At 44.7% G+C, this 22,317-nt stretch overlaps 1 pseudogene; it reads right to left on the reverse strand.

Moving 5' to 3' along the window:
- Positions 1-560: 560 nt before the first annotated feature.
- Positions 561-1,889, reverse strand: LOC149871605 (hyaluronan synthase 3 pseudogene; annotated as a pseudogene).
- Positions 1,890-22,317: the final 20,428 nt, after the last annotated feature.

The raw sequence follows: 22,317 nt of genomic DNA on the forward strand, positions 1-22,317 counted from the left end.
TCCTTGAGGTGGAGGTGTCAAAGTAATTATTTTAGTTCTCCATATTGAAGTATTTTATTAGGATATTTTTCTGGACATAAATTCAGGCCTTTAGAGAGGACAGATTTTTCACCACAAGCTGGAGAGAACTCTGGCTAATGCCAAGCCTGTAGCTGAAGATGAAACTCATTTGTGGGGCTGCAGACAAAGCAGATTCTAACCCACTCTGGATCAATGGCACTGAGAACTCAGGTCTCCCTCTCCTGGGAAACTGTCATAACCACCAGACTATGGCCTTCCTCTTCCATTTTATTTCTGTCATGTATGTGCTCACAGTGATTCTGTAGCAAAAACCAATCCCAAGCTGTTTGTATGCATCAAAAAAAATGCAATTACCTGATTGTATACATATTTTTTGGCACATGAAATGCAATAGGATTTAGCCCTACATGTCAAAGTTTATACAAATAAAATATAAAAGTAAACATGAACCCAATATCCAAAAATCAATACAAAATGTTATATTACTTCCTAGCAGCCCAGATTCTCTGACACTGACCTGAATCTACACAGGACCTAATCTACTGAATTGTTGAAACAAAATGTTGAAGAATGCTAATGACAAACATCTTGAGCAGGGAGTAGAGGGACATGAAGATCATCTCAGCGTTGCCCCACAGGAAGCAGGTGTAGGTGGCCTTGACGATGCCGACCAGCTGCACGGTGAGGAGGAAGAGGAGGATGTTCCAAATGCAGCCCCGGTAGAAGAGCTGGATGACAGTGGCAATGAGGAAGAAGGGGAAGAAGCCGGTGACAACGGACTCATAGGTCATCAACAGGTGGTGCTTGTGGAACCACAGCGCTTTGTACAGCCACTCCCGGAAGTACGACTTGCTCCAGCATGTCTGCTGGTTGAGCCAGTGCAGGTAGCGCATGGGCGTCTCCATCAGGCACCTGGAATGGGCCGTGTACTTAGTCCGGTAGCCCAGGCTCAGCACGCAGTTGGTGAGGTGCTGGTCATTCCTGAAGCTGCACTTGCTGCCTAGGAAGGTCTGGTGGTACCAGTCCTCCAAGAACTGCTGCAACAAGGCATTGTGGTACATGCCTAGTGGCCCAAGGATGCACTGCACACAGCCGAAGTACGACTGGCAGGCCCGATCCACATTAAAGGCCATCCAGTACCGCACACTGCTCAGGAACGAGATCCACGAGTCCTACTTGTTCAGGATCTGGACGTCTCCGCCGACCCTGCCCACGCGGGGGTCCAGCACCATATCCGAGTCACACATCTAGATGTAGTTGATGGAGTGGCCGAGTGCATGGAGGGCCCTGTACATCACCTCGCGCTTCCTGCCCCACTTCTGCATGATGCAGGCATAGAGGCTGGTGCACACCAGGTGCTGCACATGGTCCGTGCCCTCCTGCAGCCCGGCCTCCATCTCACCCTCACCCCGCGCATGGAAATTGCTCTTCCAGACATAGCAGCCGGCGCCCTCGGAGCCCATGACCTCACGGAAGATGTCCAGCATGTACATGTTGTCGGGGCCGTTGCCGTCCACCACCAGCACCACATGCAGGTCAGGGAAGGAGATGTGCTTCACAGAGCACAGGCATTTCCACAGATACTCGGGGTCCTCCTGGTAGGCCGCGATGCACAGGGCCACGGCATGCAGCACCTTTATTGGGCGCCCCTTGCGCCTCATGCGCCGGTGCTCCAGGAAGGTGAAGAGGCTCTGGATGAAGAGGTGCAGGCCCAGGATGGTGCCATACAGCCCGAAGGACAGGTAGCGCTTCTCAGTGTGGATGAACTGGTAGCTGGTGACGTAGGCGGCCAGGATGCCCCCCAGCACAAGCAGGGCAAAGAAGCTGGTCCTGGTCACACGCAGGGCTGTGGTGAGGCACACGGACATCTGGGCGAGCAAGAGAGGCCGCGTTAAGGCAGCCGGGACAGCGGCTGGCCCGAGGCAAAGGGCTGGGACATCCCCGCCGCCTGCCCGCCCACTGCAGCCGGGGAAGGGGCGCCCGGGACGAGCCACCCACCACCCACTCTCACTGTGCCGCTGCTGTGAGCTGCCCTGATAGGTTTAGGTTAGATATTAGGAAGAACTGCTTCACTGTAAGGGTAGCCAGAGCCTGGAATAGGCTTCCCAGAGAGGTGGTGCTCTCACCTTCCCTGGAAATCTTCAAGAGGAGACTGGATAGGCACCTGGCTGGGGTTTTATGACCCCTGCCACCCCCAGTGCTCATTCCTGCCCATGGCGGGGGGTCAGACTAGATGATCTGTCTAGGTCCCTTCCGACTCATTGATACTATGATTCTATGCATGACATGCACCTTTCACAGGAGCTTTACTTCAAAAGTCTTTCTGGATTTGGCTTCTTATAGTATCTTGGAGAGTCTTCTATAGTGTCTCTCTCTCTCTCAGTGAACAATTATGGAAGTGCTGGGAGGCTGGGACTGGGTGGGGGATGGGGCCTTTTCCCACAGCTCCCCCCACCAAGGCAGAGGCAGGAACAGCCAGAGGAGCCACGGGAAAATCTGCAGCTGCCCAGCTGTGCGTGCCTCTCCCCGGCCAATCCAAATCTTTTCTAAATGGATTCAGAGGCTTCTGATTCAATTCAGACCTTTTAATGGGTCTCCTGATTCAATTCAGATTTGGAGATTCGACCACTGAATTGGGCCAAACTTCCTCTAAATCAAATTGTTGACCAAAACTTTGCACAGCCCTACTGACAAGCAAAGCTTGGATTATAATTCTCAGTCTTCCTCTGGAAAGCAAGGTAAAATCTTTCTATTCTGCATCTAGGACTTTCAAGTTTAGACCCGAAAGACAAACCAGAGGCACTGAATGTTTTTTCAGTGCCCTTATACTGACCACTGGAAATTGAAGAGGGGAGAGGAAAAAGAGTCTTTCCTGTGTGGGCTGTTCTTACTTCAGAGGAGTTAAGAAGGTCAGCCAGTGGCACTGAGGGCAACTCCTGGAGCTCTCCCCCCCCGTTCACCCTCCACCCCTGGGAACAGAGATGACCGTTCCATGGCAAAACCATGTGTGTCTTTCCACCCCACTTTTCCCCACACTACTGGGCCTGGCACTGACCCCGTCGAGCTGTACCTGCCCAGTTCCATATGTCCATGTTGTGCAGGTTTCTGCATGCAATGGAACAACTCCTGGTATGGGGTCATAGCAGTACCCCCTCTAAGTTGGTATTCAGGGCCAGTGTCCCTCTCACCTTGCCCCATTACACTACTGAGATAGATATTAAACCAGGTTTGCTTCCCAAACTCTCTTGAAACTACCTTCCTGTTCTTCAGAAGTCAATGATAGCTAGCAATATTGTGTTCCTACAGGATTCCTTCATCAATTTTAAAGAGACAATGCATCTCATTAGTTCTCATCCTGCACTTTTGTTTACCCTTCTCCTTGCCTTTTCAAAGTGAGTGTCATCTCTGTCCTCACCTTTGTAAATTGTTCTCTCACTGATCAAGTGTACAATCTCTACAGCAATCCACACAGTGGATTTCACTAGTGGATATAAAATTACCCAAATCCTCTCCCAGGACTCAAGCAGTGACCCTCAATTAAGAAATGTCTGGACTAGGGACATTAATTACAGATTAACCAGTATAAATGATTAGAAACCAGTTTAAATCCTGTAACAGAACAGAAGTTTAGTGCATATAGATAAGCTTCAAATAGCCAAACCCAGTTTGAGATAGACCTGGATGGATGTAATATCTGACTTAATTGATTTAGGCTAAACCAGTCTATCAAAATTCTGTCCCAGTTCCCCTCCTGACCCACGTTACCTTGTCATCTTCCACCAGCAATGCTCAGCAAAAGGAAGAATAGGTTCCCTTGGAGCTCCAGGGAACATGAGACAATTTGTAGCAGGTTACCTGGAACAATTCCTACAAGTTCCTTCAAGTCAGGCCATTCACTGGAGATCTGAGAGCTAGGAGATGGCAGCTGCTGGATCTCCCAGCCTCAGGGTTGTGCTGGGCTGGGAGATAGTAGAAGTCCCGATCTCCCAGCTTTGGGGCTGCATGAAACCCCTGAACTGGAAGATGGCAGCTGCTGGATCTCCCAGCCTCACGACTGCACCAGCCTGGGAGTTTATAGCTGCCATGGTCTCCCAACCTTCAGGTTGTGTGAAACCTCTGGGCTGGAAGATGGCAGCTGCCAAATCTCTCAGCCTTGGGGCTATATTGTGCTTGGAGATGATAGATTCCATGGTCTCCCAGCCTCGGGGCTGTGCCAGGCTGGGAGATGGCATCTGCTGGATCTGCCAGTCTGAGACTGTGCAAAACCCCCAGTTTGGGAGATCACAACTGCTGTGGTTTCCCAGTCCTGCAGAGCCTGGGAGATCACAGGAACTGCCACAGGGCCACGCAGCAGCTCCAGGAGCTCACAGGGCATGGGGGAGGTGTGTGGGATCACCCCCTGCCTGCTGGCCTGGCCAGTGCTGGAAGCGTATCTGTTCCCCATCCCTTCCTGCCCCCATCTAAGGTGAGCTTCTGTTATGTTCAATCCTGGTTTAACCTATGCTGCTTACAAAAACCTATGTAAGTTTTTGAGTGTCTGTACCTAGTTCTGGGAAGACAAGTGACTGCACCCGAAAACTTACAAAGAACTTCTTTTCCCCCAACTACTTGGTTGGTCTAATAAAAGATATCACATCTACCCAAAGAACCTTGTCTGCCTATGTACCTAGTCCAGATGTTCAGATTTTTCATCTCAGCGTGCCTTTCCTGTATGGGGCTGAAAGATAAACTGGAACTGAAAGAGATGATGGGATTCCTTTCCTTACTTGAAACATGTAATACCCCTCCTCTTATGAGGAAATGTTGGCCCAACCTAAAGGTTTATTTGAACGCCTGTGATTTGAGAAACATTTATGAATAAAAACTTCTAAATATCCATTCTCTTTCATGCATGGAGCTCTATGCAATAATAAAGTGACTCCATTTGGATTGTGGGAACCCAGATCTTTATTAGAAGAGCTGTGTCCTCAGTACTGCTGAGCCACATGGTACAGCACGTGTACAGAGCTATTGCAAAATTCTTCAAGCACACTGAGCTTCCTGGTGTCACCCTCCAAAACCATCCTCACTCCAACTTGCATTCCAATCTGCAGGTTGTTGTATGTTCAGCCCCTCACCATTACTTTGAAAGTGTCCTTTTTAAAGTAACAAGATAGTCTAAATATCTACTTGGGACATTTTTTCAAGCAATCTTTGGGCACCAGCTAATTTTCTCCTGCTCTCTTTGGAGAAAGTATTTAATGCTGTTTTGTACTTTAAAAAATGTAAATATTTCTCTCATGATAACAACTGCTTACTGTTATCCTTAATCTTGCATTTTTGCTTCACCAAGGTACAAATAATGTTCATACCTTATGTTTTCCAAGTCCTGCAGTTTAATGCATATCCACATTTACATGGTTGTAAACACATTTATGAACTAGGGCTCCCAGGCCCACAGTTAATCAGCTGTGTAATGTAAAGACTTAAAAGGTCACAATGACCTAAAAAAATCCTCTCTCTAATCCTGGATAAGAGCTCTCTCAGAAAAGATAAGGAAAATATCATAAAAGCTTCAGACTGCAACACACCACCCCCATGACCACATGAATATAACAACCTTATAAAATTTGTATAGCATTAAGAGATAAGAAAATCAAGCATTATGCACTATAAGAATAAAAATTAAGATTATGAATTTGAGTCAGAATATAATACTGCACTTGAAAAAAGAAGGTAAAGGCATTTTAATTATGGAGAAGGGAAAGAAATGAAAACCTTTATATTTATTTTTTTTCCTAATTATAACAGTAATTTCTGGCAGCAAACAAGCATAACGGCTTTGCCCAAATGTTTTGCTGCTGAATGTATGAGGAAGCAACAGCGGGTTTTTATGATCTGCTTCTTTTGAGAAGAAAAGTGCAATGTATGGCTTTGATATTCCTCCCCCACTCCCCCTTCCCCTTTCCAACAGACAAAATAAAGACGGTGATAATGGTAGTAAAAACATAAGTAGAGCCTCAGAAGTTCAGGAATGAATATATTTTGTTTTCAGTCAGCATTTTGAAATAGAAGATGATATCCATAATTTCCCAGATGCTATTTGCATAGACCACTGGGCAGCTGCACCAAAATTGCTGTGTAGCTGGAGACTTACTTGTCACTCACTCGATTGTTTTGTCAGTTCCTTGGAATATGCACAGTTTTCTTTTACCCTTTGGTCTCTGCACAGAGCAAGATAATTGATGCTGTTATAAGAAAAACAAAAAGACGAGAGCTTAAAACTGCATTTTAAAAGAGTTTGGTCGAAACATTAAGAGAATAATTTATCTGGCAGGGGAAGGGTTTTCTCTTTGTGTTTTTGTTTATGTTTGATAATATCCCTTCCTAGGATAACACTGATGAAGTGATACTAGGGCTCAACGGTATTAAAATGATCATTTTCCCTTTTTCCCTCTTTGTCAGTATTTTAAAGGGTTTAGATCTCAAAATCAACATGGTTCAATTCTAATAAACTTCCCTTGTCTTCAGAGGCTTGACCAGATCAGATCAGAGAAGAAAGGCTGTGTTTTCATGGGCTAGAGTGGCATTGATTGGCCCTCAGAAGCCTTTTCATGTGTGTATTTTATTCTCCTTCTGTTGTACTCCTGCTCTCTGAAGTACGTCAGCCACTCCAATTCATTCCTTTTATTTTGCTGATAGCTAGGACCCAATCCTGCTCCTGTTTCAGCTATGGGTCTTTTACCATTCTCTTGAATAGGGATGGGAAGAAACAAATCATGTCACATCTCTCTGAGGAGGCAAATGTAATTAATTTCAAACTACTGGAACATTATTTAAAAGTAATAGACCAAGTCCTCAACTGCATTCAAGCTACTTTGTGCTACATGGGTATTGTTAATCAACTAGGAAGCTAGAGTATTCTCTTGGACTACTCAGCTCTCTCTCTTAGAACAGGCCGCAGACAACAAGGGTTGTGACCAGACTGCCTTCTGTTCGGTTGGTCTTTGGCAAATGGGCCCACTTAAAGGATACTGCTGGAGTGCTCAGATTTATACCAAGCAGTTGGAACAGGTTGTACGCAGCAACAGAGCACAAAAGTGGCATAGGACCTTTCATTATGCCTTGGGGCCTCATTCCACCAGTATACTATGTCTTGAGGAGTACAAAGAGTATTAGAAGGTAGAATCCTATGAACAATTTCCACTTAAGCCCCATAATGATACAGTAGCCACCATCACAAGCTGGATATGAGTCAATCGTCTGCCCTTTTCCTAAGAAGGCTAACAGCATACAGGCTGCATTAGTAGGAGCATTGCCAGCAGATTGAGGGAAGTAATTATTCTCCTCTATTCTGCACTGGTGAGGCCACATTTGGAGTAGTGTATTCAGTTTTGGGACATACGCTACAGAACGGATTTGGACAAATTGGAGAGAGTCCAGTGGAGGGCAATGAAAATGGTTAGGGGGTTGAAGCACATGACTTCTGAGGACAGGCTGAGGGAGCTGGGCTTATTTAGTCTGGAGAAAAGAAGACGGAGGGGGGATTTGATAGCACCCTTTAACTACCTGAAAGGCAGTTACAAAGAGGATGGAGCTAGACTGTACTCAAGTGGTGGCAGATGACAGAACAAGGAGCAATGATTTGAAGTTGCCACAAGAGAAGTTTAGGTTGGATATTAGGGAAAACTCTCTCACTAGGAACAGAGACTTAGGCTTAGACTTACACATAAGCGTGTAAGTTGCTCCGTTGCTCTGGAATTCCACCATCTCAGAGCAGGCTCGATTAATTGAGTCTGCTGGATTGTAGCAATTGTCACGCTCCAGCTGCCTCCTGCATCTCATGTGTAAGCGTCCCCATCCTTAAAAATGGTGGTGGGGGTGCCTGAAGTAAAGTTCATCAAACTAGTTTTAGTTCAAGCACCCCCACCACCATTTTTAAGCGTGGAGACTCTGATGCATGAAATGCAGGGGCACTTTAATTAGAGCAGCTCTCAGAGAGCTAGGGAGCGTCTCTCTCCCCAGCCCCGGAGCACGTGTAAAAGTGCCCCTAGTTACCAAATCCAAGGGACAATCCACAAGGTAAGGTCCAAGAATGGAGCCAAACCAGTGTCAAGAGCCACAAAACAAATTTTCAAGGAAATCCAAGGCCAAAATCTAGGAACAAATGAAAAGCAAGGTCAGAAACTAGAGAAGTTGTCAGGACAGGAGCTGCTCAGGATCTGGAGACCACTAAGTTGTGCAGCAAGGCTGAGGTGCTTGAGGAGTTCCTTCAAAGCAGCTGCTGAATCAGAGGGAAGGGGTTGGAGGTCTGTTGGCCTTCATTACTAGTTAAATATGGCTAACCCAGTTAAAACAGCTGAAGGGCAGGAGCCTGACTGAGCTCTACACAGCTGACCCGGTTACCCAACCTCCACAATAGCCAAAAAATATTTCTATTATCCATTCCAAAAATAAGGAACATGACCCCAACATGGCCAGCTCTGCAATGTGAGAACTGTTGACAAATATTGGCTTTTCAGTGGAAAATACTGTATATGACTTGGTGACGGTAATGTCATACATGCCAAAGTTCTCAATAAGAATCACAAATCTTCAAAATGAACACCAATTTTGAATATGGCTAGTGTAATTTTTCACAAGCAACAGCTAAGCCAGGGGTGGGCAAAATGCGGCCCGTGGGCCAGATGCGGCTTGCCAGACCAGTCTATCTGGTCTGCAAGGCCCCTAAAAAAATTTAGAAAATTAATATTTATCTGCCCTTGGCTGCCTGTCATGCAGCCCTCGATGGCTTGCCAAAACTCAGTAAGTGGCCCTCCTCCCAAAATAAATGCCCACCCCTGAGCTAAGCCCTGAAGATGAAAAAACACAACTGCCAAATACAAAACACTTAACGTTAAAGTAGTAACTCCTGCCTCTGCTCATCAGTGCAACTCTATACATTTAGGCTTTTGAAGCATTTCACAAACATTAATGGCTTCAACCTTATGAGAAAGCTAAGTACCATTAGACCCATTATGCTTTTAGGAAAACTGAAGCTTATAAAAAATTAAGTTTCTTGTGAAATTGTATGGGGCTATGTAATACCTAATGCTCAACCGCTCTGGGTTCAGTGCATATATTATATATAAAAACCAAAGCAACACCATCTGGGGTGGAATACCTGGCATCATTTTTCCTTCATGGAAGAAAAATTTAAAATATCCAAATTTATCTTTCTAACTATAATAAAAATACAATAAAAAACAAACTGCAAATGTAAACCTTATAATAAAAACATTAAAATTCAGAATATTTACACATACGCATTTTATTGCTCCTTGGTACCCAATAAGCCACTAACTAGCATCATCATCCTTGATATTTAAGGACTTATCTAAATCATGGTGAGACAAAGAATTTTCTTGGGTCGCTCATGATGCACTGAGTCATTCTCATGGTCTTTTTGTGACAAGCCCCTGTAACAAACACCCTGGGGCTCTCTGTTCCTTTAGGAGAAGAAATAGCCAAGCCAGGGAGCGCTGCAGTCTAGGCAGGGCACCACAGCTGCAAGTCACTGGGACAACAGGAAAATGCAGCAATTAGCAGGCACCCTCTACCAAACCCCCATCCAGCAAGCTATTCCCAGTGCCAGGAGCTGAGGAAACAAGCAAGAGGCAGGTGGGATGGGGAGTGGGGGTTAGTTCTCTGGGAGTTGTTCATCTCAGGGTGGGTAGAATTGGTGGTTAAATATAGCCCCTGGGACAGGGTGGGGGACAGCTCCTCCACCCCTATCTCCCCTAATCCCACCAAACCCTTCTGGACCTCACCAAACCCCTATGGACCCTGCTTGCCCCCCTGATCCCTCTTGCAGACCCCACTTTCCCCACCTGATCCCCAGAATCCCTCCCACAGACTCCACCTGCCCTTCCAATCCCCAACATGGACACTGCTAGTCCCTGATCCCTCTCACTAACTCCCCATACCTTCTATTCCCTGCTCACAGACTCTGTCTGCTACCCTCATCCCCCCTGCTAGCCCCCCGGGCCCCGCTAGTTCCCCTCTCATCCCCCCTGCTGAACCTGCTAACCATTCCAATTGCCCCAGAAGTCTGCTTGCCCCCCGCTCCCTTCCAACTTGCCTTAGATCAGCTGGACATTTTTAACTCAGTCTAACCTCACCCTAACCTCCCTAAATATCTGTACATACCCTTTATATACATACAATACTCAAAATAGAAACAACAGTATAGAACAGGCTTGTCCAACAGATGGCCCATGGGCTGCCATGCAGCCCGCCAAGGCATTTTCTATGGCCCACAGTGCTGTGATGGGAAACGAAAGTAAACACAGTTTACTTTCATTTGTACCCCTTGTCCCTCCTCCAGCCCTTCAGCAGCTTCCTAAAGGCTGCTGAAGGGCTGGGGAAGAGACAAGATTCCCACATGCACTGCGTCAGCATGACGTGGCCCGGCTGGGTCCCTCGTGGGGCTGGACCCTTCCCCAGCCGGGGGTGGCACTGACTGCAGTTGCTGAGCAGTCCCATCCACCCACCTGCCCTGAGGAGCTGGTGCCTGCCCAGGCAGCCACAGCCAGTGCCACGGGCTCAGAGCAGGCGCAGGATGGAGCCTTCATGGGAGAACTTTGCCGCCAGGTGGTGGAGGAGCAGCTCCACTCGCGGGCCGACGACACGCTGGTTGCTGGCAGGGAGGATGTGCATTCAGGTGTGTCCCGTGCTCTTGCCCCCACCTCCATGCCCTGACATGAGCCCAAGCCTGTGCCCATGCCTGTGCCCTGTGCTTCCGGAGTGGCCTCGCGCAGGAGGCCAGACAGCAGCTGCTGACCCGCACCTGCCTCCTCACCCACCCACTTCAAGCCAGCCCCTCTTCCCTGCCCTACAGTAAGGCAATGCCTGCTCCCCTGGCCAGTCTCCTCCAGGGTGCTGAGGCTCTCCGGGCCCAGCTGCCTACACACGAGGCCCCGAGTGGGCCACTTCTCATGTGCTGCTGGGGACAGGAGGAGCCCGGCTGGGTCTCCACCGGGCAGCAGAAGTGGTGGCTGAGCCATGTGCCACTCAGGACAGGACGGGCTTGCACTGTCAGTCCCAAGTGGCACACATCTCTGCCGCCACTTCTGCTGCCTGGTGCAGACCTGGCCAACATCCTTCTGTTCCCAGCAGCACATGGGAAGCTGGCTTCAGCTGCATGCTGCTTTTCCTGGCCGGTGCCAATCCGGTTCTGCCCAGGAGGGTCCTGCAGCACCGCGTCAACCCAGGCATGGCACCAGCAGGTCAACCCTGGACTGGCCCCATGGTTTCTCCAGCACTAGGTGAACCTGGTTATAGCCAAGCAGCTCCTGCAGCACCATGTCAACCCGGGCATGGCACTAGGCCGACCGGGCACCAGGTCTGTAAAAATACTGTCCAGTGTTTGAATTGTGTTTGCTTCTGTTTCTCTTTGTGCGGGATTGGGGGTTTAACTTGTTGCTACTTGTTAAAGATGTGTTACTAACAAGTTATTAATTCAATAAAAGTAAATCTTCTTGAAGATTATTCTAAAAAATGCCCATATTTTTTTGCTTTGATTAGTTTCCACTCTGGCTGATATCTTTTCCACATTTGATCTGTCAACTTGCATTATGCTTCTTTCATTCATTGAGCAGGGAGTAGAAGCAAAAGTATTTTAGTCAAGTGTTTGGTATTATTTCATTCTTGCTTTTATATTGTTTTTATTTTGGATTTTAAACCACATTTCCAGACCCATTTCATTGTCACTTCCTGCAACTTCATTGGTGTCAAAGGTCACATGACATCACTTCCTGATGTGATACCACTTACTGCAAGGTCTTTGAATATGGCTCGCCAACCCACTGGGTGATAAAAAGTTCGTGATCTGGCCCCACATTCAAAAAGGTTGGACACCCCTGGTATAGAATTATATGATAGCTAGATAAATGTGTATTGAGATAGCACCCAGAAGCTCAGCTATGGACCATGATTGCACTGTGATGGGTGCTTTACAACTGCAGAACAAAAAGATGTATTTTAGGCTCTTTGGGGAAAAGATTAAATCAAAGCTAAAAGGCAATGGATGGATATAATGAAACATAGGGGAGGAAAGAAAGAGACAAGATAGAGATAATTCTAGGTTTTAATCAGAAGTATATATTGGCCAGGCACAGACATTATACTTTTATCATTTTAATTTTTCTGAAACATGTCTATACCTGTAACAGAACAGAAGTTCAGCACACAAAACCAGTCTATACCCACAACAGAAGTTCAGCATACAGACTGGTTTAAAAACGACAGAACCCAGTCTAAGATTTACCTCTCACCTCCTTGCACCTGGGCAGATGTGAGTTATGTTCACTACTGATCTAAAACTTCAGCATTTACAGAAAACCTCATAACTTTGTTCAATTCTGCTGCAGGCTTTTTGAATGTCTGTACCTAGCTATTGCTGGTATAAGAAAACCTTTTGCTGGTCATGATCTGTATTAAGCTTAATGCATTTTTGGCCTGAATGGTTAACATTTTTGTGTTGTTGCATAAAGAGTGATTTTTATATTACAACTTCCTGCTGTCTAAAATCCATCTGCAATCAGTAACTAATACATTCCTTAGAAATGCAATTAGACCACTTGTGGGCTCACACAGGTATAAAGAAGTAGCACAAGAGCAAAATTACTGGGTATTTACCTCCAATCAAAACTTTTTTGTTCAATACCAGCTGAAGGATTTAATGTGGCCAAGAGCTGTTAGCATGTCTTGAAAACATATTGCAATTTGTCTTTGTTTCCTTAGGTAAGGTATAATTCTAAGGATGATGCTTGCTACATTAAAAAAATGAGCTAAGCATAAAAGTAATAATGTGTACTGGGTTTGTTGGATGGAGAGTGGCATAACATAAAAATGCAAATTGAAAAAAAAGAAAGCCATTGTGTTTTCTCTGAGGCAACTCAGCATTCACATTTGTAGATAGATATACTGCAGTGCATCTACAATCTAGATTTTATTGCACCTGATGTGCCAGCTTCTGACTACTAATAGCACTAAGATAGTCTTCATTAAAAGTCAGTCTGCATGAAAAGACATATAAGGGTTTGCCAAAGCAATGGAGAACTGCTAATCGACAGCAGTACAGCTGTTGTCTCTAGAGCTCAAACTCCCCTAAAGTATCCTTTTTGGCATTTAATATATTCACTCATTGATATTATCAAAGATGTTCATATAGGAGTAATGCATGCACAATGAAAGAACAACATGCTTTTGGAGATCAAACCAGTGTTTCCTAAAGCGATTGGTTACTTTCTGCATTACAATTCCAACTCTGACTAAACCTTTACATTTTATTCTATTTAATTTTACATTTTAATTTTAATAACTTTGAAAGGATAAGCCTGCAATAAAATACTGATAAAAAGCCCCTAATAAGTTGAAGTGAGATACATTTATGCACCCACCACTAAATAGTTTCCCAATATTAGACTCTTGGTGCTTTTATATTCCCTCTTAAATAAGGACAGTGCATAGCATGTATGGGGGTCAGGGGAGTCAAACCACTTTTTTCTGACAACCTAATATAGAGGTTTAGATGTCTAACTTTATACAACCTTGTTTCAAAACTTTGACTTGCCTTTCATCTGAAGATCTAAAACATTTTGCAAAGCTATTGAATAAGCAGTCAATTCAGAAATCATATTTGAAAATCAGGGCTGAAGTCTCTCATCCTTAATCTATATAGGTTTGAAATTGCACTTACTAGATAGAAATATTAAACCTATCCTGTGTTGTGCTTTCTCTTCCTTTCTTCTCTTTTTACCTCTAGTACAATAAAAAGTTCTGGAAGTCTCCTCCCCTCCTCCATCAATAAATCCTTCATGTCATTACTGTCCTGTCTTAAATAATAGTAATAGTCATAAATCACCCTGTTGATTTCCAGTTTGAAAGAAAGTCTTATAGAAGACCCAGACAGGATTGCCAAGCTAGGAAAATATTTTATTGACAATCTGTGAACTTTGTATGGACTGATATAGATATAAAGGAGCAAGAAGTACAAAAAGACGTACTTTATTTGTGGAGTTCACAGGTACAAGAGCACTTTAATCCTCTCCCCTACATCTTCTGAAGCCAGGGACTTTAACATTACCTATTATCATTAAAAAGAATTATTCACAACATTCTGTCACACCCAGATTCTTACTGTCTTCGTGTAAAGAAAATCCATCTCTCCAGCAGTAAGAGGTAAAGACTCCCTGGGTATAGGACAGTAGGAGCGGGCAAATCCAATGCTGAACCCACAGATTTAAAAGTGGCTTATCACACAATGAATTCATCCTCATCTAATGCGAGTTCAGATGAAAGCGCTCCAAAGCAGAATGCCTTAAGTAACTTCCATGTCCCTGTACATGATCAGGACTGGATTGATGCAGCCAGCCTTGCCTTTGGTGCTGTCTGAAGAAAAGCAGAGGGATAAGGGAAGGAGTGGAGGACTGGGGATTGCCCAACCTGAGCTGGGATGGGGGTAGGTGAATTGGAGTCCCCCCCACCTCATGCCCCCCCCAACCTCCTCCAGGTTGGACTGAACAAGCCCCAGCCTGCAGCTGCCCCCCACCTCCCTTTTTCTCCTCCCCTCCTGCAGGCAGTACTGGAGAGGCGCTAAGGGAGAGAAGCTGCAGGCAGGAAGCTCTTCTGTTGGATTGGCCCCAACAGCTCAATTTCCCACCCCCTCCTAAACAACAGAGAAACTGGGGGGGGGGGGGGCATCTGTTGTGGAGGGAGGGTCACTATCTCGTGGCACTTTATGAAGTACCATGATTTAGAGTGGGAAGCTCCACATCTGTCTGTACCTTTGGTGCAAGTAGCAGGGGTGTCTCTCTCCCATTCTGCTGCTGACCAGTTTTTCATCTCTGTCAAATCTCTGCATGCTCCCCCAAGAGGAAAGCTAAGGTGCAAAGGGTCACATGACTGCTGCTCCTCTTGCAGAATATGGGAGACGCAAGTCTGCTTGTTAGAAATATTATTAAAATAGAAATATTATTAAAAATGTATAGTGAATAGAGTGTTGTTAAAACTGCACAGTTTGTATCTCGTACCTGATAAGAAGAAACACCACCAAGGACATCTCGCTAATTTACTATCTCTTTGTAACACTAAATCACACATACCTTCAAACTCCTCTGCCTCTACTCTTGTAAACTACAAAGGCTGTGATTTAATTGACTGTGTCCTTGGGAAAGGGGGGCGGGGTTTGAACTTTTGGTAACCTGGAGAGCTTTCTAAGCATGCGTAATTAGCTAATGCATATATGCCTATCCGCCCCGCATACTTAAGTAGTTAATTATAATGCACATGCGACGGATGACGTGATGTCATTTCATATATGTTTGTATGAACCGGAAATGAGTTGTAAGAGTTCCTGCTTCTGCACACGTGCCCAGGAGGGAAGGGATAAAACCCAGCTGAGAGTTTTCCTCGCGGGCAGAGTGTGGTCTTTTGTCTTCACTCTGACCCTATTTGCAAATATATCCTTTGTGTTACTAACAATGTGTGCCTGAAGGATTATTATTCGTGAGCCTCCAAAGAAAGGAACCGTGATTTTTATATCATGCTGTTGCTATGAATGGGCAGTAAATTATTCCCTTTGCTGCAGCTGCTGCTCCCTCACCCAGGCCGGTTAAAGACATTCAAAAAGCCCAAGGAACAATCGGAAAGTTATGCAGTTTTCTGTAAGTGGCATAGTTCAGAGTGGTAGCAAAGAGAACAGGCATTTGCCCTTTGGTGGGATAGGGGCAAATCTTAGACCAGAGTTTGCCATTTTTAAAGCAGCATATGTGTGCTAAACGTCTCTTCTGCTACGGGTTTAGACCAGCTTCTGATCTTTTATACCGATCAAAGTGTAATGTCTGTACTTGGCCCTGTTGCAACAGCAAAGAGCCTGATACTTCTCTCCCCATTTCTTCTGCAAACCTCTCTGTGAAAGAGGGAGGTGGCAGAATGCAAAGGAAGTATGTGCACCTAAAGGATGTGCAAGAAAGAGGGGAAATTTGAGCACAGGACAGAAACACTCTAAGCCAGGGGTGGGCAAAATGGCTGATCCAGACAGCAGCCTGACTCCATTTCCCAGCAGCCCCTGCCTGCATGGCTCCTGGCCAGTATCCATGTGCTCCTGAGAGCATAGGGCTATAACAGCATGGGGCTCTGTCCCAGCCCAGCCTAGCCCTCTGCTCTCATGGCTCTTTGCTCCCAGGGTCTCCACTGAGACCAGCCAGAGCCATACGGACAGGGTGCATGGCTGGGTGGGGAGCTGCTCCAGGGCCAGGGCCTGGATCTTGGGACAGTGATATTACAGGGCCCAGGTTGGGGCAGAGCCACAATCTGCTCCCTGACACCCCTGGCTGTGGAACCTGCATTTGTCACAAGAGTATGTGGGCAATGGATCGTGGCTCTGCCCAACCCCAGCCCCATGTTGTAACTGCCCCAGGATCCTGGGGTTTCCTTGGCACCACTCACCCATCTCACTCCCGGCTGTGGCCTCATCCCAACCACTTGGCCACATGCCTTACCTGCATGTGTCCTTCCCCTGGCAGTGGATGCAGGGTGGATGGGCTGGGATGTCCAGCCAGCAGGGCTAGGGGCAGCAGAAGAAATTATACAGGGGCTGCTGGAAAATGGAGCCAACCATGGGCCTGATTCATCCCATGGGCCAGATTTAGGCGACCCCCTGCTCTCAGCCCTATTCTCTGTGTTTAAGACATGATTCCTGACAGCCAAGCCCACCCTCACCTATCTTCCACCTCCCAGCCACAAATGCAAAGAAGGACAAATCCCCCATCCTGCATATACAATATCCAAAGCATATTCAGAAACCCCCAGTGGGTAGCAGTGGAGGGGAAGCAGGTTTGCCAACTGTCTGTAACATTCCTTGAAGCATTTAAAAATAAAATTTCAATTTTTCTAGTCCAATTCGTGCTTCCTTCTGAATTTTGTTAGGGTTTTTTTTTTTTTTTAATATAAAATCTCAAATGGACATCTAAATAATTGTATAGACTTTACAGTTAAGCACTTTTAGGGTGTTTTTTTGTTTGGTTTTTTTAAAAGGGTGGGAAACTTGGACCCAAAGCTACAGGAAAACTCCACATTTTAAAGACTTCTCCTCCCTCCCCCACCCCCACCTCCAAACTTCAATTTCTAAATCTTTTAGGTCTTCCCTAGTCCATGTCCTTATAAAGCTCCAAATGTTCAGTTTCTCATATATATGCTTTTAAACCTACTCAGGGAACATAAGATTTTTTTAAGAGAGATGAGTTAACTCAAAAGAAACACATAATGACCTATGGAAGCATCCAGATCTCAATTACAGCTCAATGTGGTGGGGACCAAAAGATTTTACCAGCTGATACTTGACAGGAATCACTGAACAAGAAAGTCTAGTACTGTCAGTCCTGTTGGCAATTAAAATGCAGTTTCACCAACCTACTATCACATCGAATATGTTCAATTACTGATGTCACAAATCTGGTGGTCTCTACCCATTGTGCATTCGAAAGGCGGCCACAAAACCATGACCATTATGGGCACCTATTTAAAAATAGCTGAGTATAGGCATCATTGATAAAACTAAAGCAGGACAAAACTCTTCAGCCACACTTCCTCTCCCTGCCCTTGAAAATGATTTAGGCTGAGTGAAACATCTTTCGCTGTTTTGTAAAATATCAGAATATTTTGTCAAACAGAAAAGAATCCTGAAAAATATCAAAATGCTCCCTTGGAACATTTGAAAACAAAATTTCAATTTTTCTAGTCCAATTGGTGTTTAAAAATGCCATTAGGGTTTGACCCAAGTATTCTTTTTAATTTTTAGGCATTACCAACCAACCAAAAATCAGCTAAGTAAAACATAAGAAGTTAAATCAATGGTGCAAAGGGTATATAAACTATGCTCATCTCCAGTTGCCTACATGATAGGCAAGGATTAAGTACATTATAGGGAATCCTGCATTTTCAGTTGTTCTGAGGTGAAAAAAAATGTTGAAAGAGCACTAAATTAACACAAGGCTAGAAAGTAATTATCAGATGGCATCTCCCTGCTATCAGTAGTTATTAAATAAAAGGTAAAAGGTAGGGCTGCATAGGGTCCTTAGCCCCATGCTATGCAATCATTCAGCAACTTCAAGGTTAGGTGGCCAGTAGGGCTGTGCAAAATTTCAACGAGAGTTTCATTTCAAAGCATTTCAAGCTCAAAACAGAATGAAAGGCTTTGAAACATCTTCCAAATGAAATGAGGGCACTCGAAACTTTTTGAAACATTTTGAGTTTCGAAGCAGCCTGGTGGCAAGAGGCAGGGGAGAGCCAGGGCGCTTCCTCCGAGCAGCTATGCCAGCCCCACAGAACTCAGCCGCATGGATGACAGGTGGCAGCACCAGCCTCCTGTTATCCCACACACAGATCTGGGGGCCCACACTCCCAGGAGGAGTCCGGCATAGTCCCACAGCCCTCCCAAAGGCATTGGCCCCTAGTCTTCCCAGCACTGGAAGCAGGCTGTGCCCAGCACCGGTCCCAGATGGCAGCTGCAGACTCCCATCATCCCGCATGCAGATCTGGGGGTCTGCACCCCTGGGAGGAGTCCAGCACAGCCCCACAGCCTTTCTGGGGGTGCAGGCCCCCGGTCTGCATGTGGGATGACAGGAGGCTGCTACTGTTGGCAAATGACAAGTTTTGCTTATCAGCAACTTAGGTGCAGGGGTTTCTGGGAAACTGTACCTCATCTCCTTGAAACTTGGCAGGCCTAATGGCCTCAGAAGGGGCTACCATGTCTACAACTTTCTTCTGAATCAGGCAAGAAATAACAAAGTTATAGGCATTTTTATGATGCCCCATTATAGCCTATGGGCAAAGTGTCAAAACTGTTTCAACAACGAAATGGAACAGTGCTTCAAAATTAAATGAAATGATGAAACCAAACACCGTCCCTTTGAAATGGCAAAATGGAAGTTGAAATGAAATGGTGCTCTTCCGCAAAGCCCTAGCTGCCCAGCATCTCTGTTGTGATCACAATGTTGCAAAAATGTTGCGGTTCGTTTCTCGGAAGGCGAAGAACTCTCAGACACACACTATTAGCAATACAAAAGGTATATTTGCAAATAGGGTCAGAGTGAAGACAAAAGACCACACTCTGCCCGCGAGGAAAACTCTCAGCTGGGTTTTATCCCTTCCCTCCTGGGCACGTGTGCAGAAGCAGGAACTCTTACAACTCATTTCCGGTTCATACAAACATATATGAAATGACGTCACGTCATCCGTTGCATGTGCATTATAATTAACTACTTAAGTATGCGGGGCGGATAGGCATATATGCATTAGCTAATTATGCATGCTTAGAAAAGCTCTCCAGGTTACCGAAAGTTCAAACCCCGCCCCCCTTTCCCAAGGACACAGCCAATTAAATCACAGCCTTTGTAGTTTACAAGAGTAGAGGCAGAGGAGTTTGAAGGTATGTGTGATTTAGTGTTACAAAGAGATAGTAAATTAGCGAGATGTCCTTGGTGGTGTTTCTTCTTATCAGGTACGAGATACAAACTGTGCAGCTTTAACAACACTCTATTCACTATACATTTTTAATAATATTTCTATTTTAATAATATTTCTAACAACAACACATTTACTATAAACAAACACTGCATGTTTCAGGAAATCTCCATCTCAGACATCCTTTTTGCTCTCAAGATTAGCAAATCATCTTCAATCTTCCGTATTATCTCTAGAAATACAACAGAAATTAGACCATATTGCACTCCTGAGCTTGCTTTCTATCTCTATGGATGCTCAGCTTTGAAAAATAATATTCTATATGACAGTGTAGCAGATGAGGCAACACTTTTGGATCTGCCATAATTTTAATCAAAGTTTCCATTGCTTTTATTATGGCAAAGAATTAAAATTAAATCTGAAGCCTGCCATAATTCTTTAAAAATCTTTCCACAGGGGATTTTCTTCCAAAAGAAAAGCAAGAAAGAAAAATGTCCATTGCAGTCACAGCATGTGTTTGTTTCAGCGTGGAAAAAAAACCCCAAACTCAAATTCCTGAAAGAATCCTTAAATACTTGTTTAACTGAACAAAATGATGAATAACTACAATAATCCACCTTCCAGATAAGAGACTGAACTACAGACTGTTATATTTTGTGGCTCTGCCAATTTTTATCATAGTTTTATTAAGATATATATACCTATAATTGTAACCTTTCTAGGCACAACTGAGGTTTGGGATCTCTTTTTCAAAATCCAGTTTATACATGCTCAGCACCAGTCACAGAATTCATCAGGATATCCTGAAACTATGCATAATTGTAAGCAGCTAACAAGCAACCTGATAAACAGGATTTCTTCCACCATAAGCATTCAGAATCGTAACATGTTATTGCAAGGGGTGGCTAAAATGGTCTTGTAAAAAATCTGTACAGCGTCCCTATACTGGAGAAAGTTAATGTTATCCAGAATATTACAGTCCAGCCCTCCAGTCCTTTGTTTTTTCAGTGGGAGTTGTTCCTCCCACTATGATTGCGATACTATTAAATAAGGTAACAAGTGTCCTGCAGTGCTGCAAGTACTATTTGTTCCTGCTATACTAGCAGTTCCTTTAGAAAAACCCCTAAGCATGCTCCGGGTTTGTACTTAGCTTGTTTAAAATACAAACACTTCTGTGATTGCAATTTAGATAAAAAATGCATACTTATTCCTACTCTTGCCATTGATCTGTAGAGATCTCTTTGACTTCAAGAGGAGTTCTAAGCCAGACTGACTGCTGTTTTAATCAGAGATGTTAAAAAACTGTACATGAACTTCACTAAAAGTTGCTTAGTCCTACACCTGTGCACCAACTGTTCTGAGTATATTTAAGAGAAGAAGTAGCTCATCTGATAGTCAAAAGTAGTTAGATTTAGCCATGTTATACTGAAGTCAGGTTGAATCTTCAGCTAAAGGCAAAATAGGATCTGAATCACGATCGAAACAATCACATCTTCTGCCTTGCCACATGTGTGTGGCAGAAGACATGTTTGTGGGATCCAGCATCAGAGCCCACCATGCCTTATTACTAGTACAGGGGGAGCCTGGGATTGTTATGTAATGCTCAGGAAGGTTCCTGCCCTGCAGCCGTTGTTAAGTGCACTGACCTGTTAAGTGTACTGACCCCTTCCCTCCAATTGGTTTTCAAGCTGCATTTAAGGAACTCCTCCAGCACCTGACCATTGCTACACAACATTTTAGTCGTTAGTCTCCAAGCAGGTCCTGCCCCAGCAATATCTTTGACTTCTCTGGCTCCTGATCCTGCCTTGGCTTGCTCTTGGATATCAACCTCTGAACTGTCTCTGCAGATTTGCTTCCTGACTTCTGACCCTGGTTTAGTTTACTCTTGGAGTTTGCTGTGTAGATTTTAATTCAGACTTGGTAACTAGGTTTCTGATTCCCAGCTCCTGGCATGTGGATTTGGAGCCTTACCCCTGAAACCCCCAGCTCCATGCACAGCTCTACCCACTAGGCTGGCTGGCGTGGTGGACCATGACATCCTTTGCACCAGCACTTATAAGCTTCAGGAACCTTATTCCTGCCTGTGCCTGGTGCAACCCTGCGGCTGAGAGCCCTGCTACATGTGCAAATTAAATCTGGATTGAAATGCCAGATTTCAGCCCTAACTTTATAGCTGGATGGACCTTTTTATGGAATGAGAGTTAATCGGTAAGCATTTAAATTCATTGTTAAATTAATTGTGTAATTAATGGTTAATTGTGTAATACATGTAAACATATTGAGGGGGCCCAAGGTGCCACCCTACCCTCACTAGTTCAGAGGTGCATGAGTTTTTGTAGGCAAGGGCATTACTTTGTCAGATGCTATGAACGGACTGGCAGACATTTGGTCCAATAAAAGATGTTGCTAAATAACCTTTAGTGCCCACACATTTCCTGGATCATCACAGCTACAATTACCCTCAAACTCTACTAGTAAATAAAATCTGCAGTGAAATGAGTGTTGTAACAATAATGCACAGAGGAAGAAAATGTAAGCCACAAAAATTCTCCAAATGAATAATATATAGAATCAAATATTCCTGCAAACATTTTATGTCAAAAAGCTTAATTTAATAGCAGTTTCTAGGGCTGTGTGAAATGGCAGTGTTCCGTTCCAAATTTTGTTTCGATTTGAAACAGCTGTTCCATTCAGTTTCGCCGAAACAGTGTCAGAATGGCGAAACTGTTCAGACGTTTTGCCCATAGGCTATAATGGAGAAGCAGAAATCTTGAAAGCAAAACTCATGTCACATGTATGCATTAAATCACA

This window comes from Crocodylus siamensis, chromosome 2 (assembly GCF_052110815.1).
Source record: "Crocodylus siamensis isolate JL-2025a chromosome 2, ASM5211081v1, whole genome shotgun sequence".
Classification (NCBI taxonomy): domain Eukaryota; kingdom Metazoa; phylum Chordata; order Crocodylia; family Crocodylidae; genus Crocodylus; species Crocodylus siamensis.